Below are 2850 nucleotides of genomic sequence, written 5' to 3'. Positions count from 1 at the left end.
TTGTTATTATATTTTATATTATTATTATTTCATTTTACTTTATTATTATTATTTTATATTTGTTATTATTATTATATTTTATATTTATTTTATTTTACTTTACTTTATTATTATTATAATATTTTATTCTGTTTTATATTTGTTGTTATTATTATAATAGTTTATATTTATTATAATTATTTTATTTTATTTTACTTTATTCTATTTTATATTATTATTATTATTTTATTTTGTTTTATAATTGTTGTTATAATATTTTATATTATTATTATTATTTCATTTTACTTTATTATTATTATTTTATATTTGTTATTATTATTATATTTTATATTTATTATAATTATTTTATTTTATTTTACTTTATTCTATTTTTTATTATTATATTTTATTTTGTTTTATATTTGTTGTTATTATTATTTTATTTTATATTATTATTATTCTTTTATTTTATTCTAATTATTATTATATATTTGTTATTAATATTATATTTTATATATTATTATTTTATTATATTATTATTAATAATAGTAATAATAATGATAATAATGATAATGATGATGATAATAATAATAATAATAATAATAATAATAATAATAATAATAATAATAATAAATTTAAATTTAAATTTAAATTTAAATTTAAATTTATATTTATTAAAACTTCAATAAATTTTAAGTGTGTTAAAACTTAAAAGCCTGGAGTCCATGTGAGACTGGCTGTGTTTTCCCAGATTTATTGAGTTTTCCACGGTGCTGGAATTTGGGATCTTTTCAGCCACATCTAAACCACTTTCCCCCTCATTCCTTCCTGCCCTGGGTCACTTTATCACTCCTGCTATCACACCCAGGCCCCTTCCTGCAATATATTCAGTGTTTCTAGGACAAAAAAACCTCATTTTAATATATTTTATTTAGAAAAATAAAATATAAAATAAATATTTCCTACTATAAATATAAAATATTTAGGAAAATAAAATCACAGGGTCACAGCAAGTGTTGGTTGTGGACAGGGCTTCCATTGGCTCCAGGTGCCTGCTCATTATTCATTTTGCATGTTAATTACTGAAGAGAAGGAATTGAGGTGTCTTGAGGGCCATCTGTGTTCATCTCTGGCTAAAAGACACTGTCCTAATGGCAAAAAAAAGCCATTTAAAAGTTACCTACCTGGCTTTTCTGTTTTTATGGCAGAGCTGGAGCTGAGTTGGAGCATGGGATGTTTTTAACAGAAGTTATTGAAACACTCCCTGGCCATCCCTTTAATCATTTTTGCAATGATTTCTGATTTTTAATCTAAGTTTGGTGTAAGGGGCACGGCCTGGTGTGGGAGGCAGGGAAATCTCCAGCTGCTCCCATTCCAAACCTGCTCTGCTGCCCCTGACCCCAGCCAAGGACAGAGCTGGTGACATTGGTGACAAACCCTGTGCAGTGACAGTCAAAGTTCATTATTCTGCTTTAATGAGGCTCAGGGGGTGCCTGTGCTGGGACACTGCGGCAGAATTGACACAGGAGCAGAGATTTTGTGTTCCCAACTATAACTTTTTTGGTTTTTCTCTCTTTATTCTGCTGTGCTTCTTCTCACTCCTGGATTTCCCAGTCTCTCTGAGCTGGGCTCCTCTGGAATATTCCCTATCTCATCCCTCTGGGTCAGCACAAAAACTCCAAAGCTCGTTAGGATCTTGTTTCTTGTGTTTATTATTTATTATTTTATTATTTCTTTATCACAAAACTTGGCAGACTTTTCCAGACTTTTGCTCAAGTTCAATTCATCCTGCCCTTGTGGCTCACTTTGGGCTCTGATGGTACAAGATGGCCCCAAACTTTGGGCTCTGAAGGCTCCAAATGGCCCTGAACTACTCAGTTCTTTTATCTTTATACTCATTCTTACCCAATTAACAATAGACACGTTAATTATTTTTATTAATGACCCATCAGTGTGTGCTGCACTGTGACATTTTCTATCCAATCACCTCCTGCTACCCAAAAACCTCTGGAAGAAGAACATGAAGAAGAAAGAAGAAGGAAAAGAAACAATATTCTAAATCCTTCATCTTGTCTTCTATTTTCTAAATTAGTTTAAACTCTAAACTTTAACTTTTCCACTCAATTACTTAAGAAAACTCTCTAATCTGCACACTCACACTTTCAGCTTTTCTATCTGACTGTAGCAGTTGTGTTCATGTAACACCATGAAAACACAGCCATGAATTTCATGTTGTGTGAAATTCAGTGTTCTCCGGGATGTGGGAGGCAGAGATCAGAGCCCAGGGCTCACACTCTGTGTCTCAGACCCCAACACCAGGTAAAAATGCAGCAGATTTAGGAGTGTCCAGTGCAAGCTCTGCAATAGCTGCACATCCAGAGATGATCCAAATCTGCCCTGATTTGCAGAGCCATGGACTGAAGGGAATTTGCCCATTTCAAGGAAAGCCAGCAATGAAATGTTATTTACTCTGTTCCTCTGCTGACAGCACAGCTCTCCATCATTTATCGTTTTGCCATGGGTAGAAATTCCATGTTTGAAAGGCAGAATGGGTTCTGATCTGTCTTTTACAGCTGCTAAAATAAACCCCCAGGCCTAAACACCTCCACATCTTCTCACATTCAGTCTTTAATGCCGAGGCTCGAATCCACATTTATTCATTAACTCCAACACATTAACAACAGTTTAATTAGAAACCCCCCTTCTGATGTGGAGGAAATTGAGGATATCAGAGTGTTTCCAAAGCCTTCAGCATCCTCCTTCCCACCAAGAGAGGGAAATTTTGTTACATAAAACCCATTGCAGTGCTTCTCTCTGAGCTTCACCTCTGCCTGTCTCCAGCTGGATGCTCAGAGGAGTTGCTGGGTAATT

This window comes from Parus major, chromosome 4A (genome assembly GCF_001522545.3).
Source record: "Parus major isolate Abel chromosome 4A, Parus_major1.1, whole genome shotgun sequence".
Classification (NCBI taxonomy): Eukaryota; Metazoa; Chordata; class Aves; order Passeriformes; family Paridae; genus Parus; species Parus major.
Note: the sequence above shows the minus strand (reverse complement) of the source record.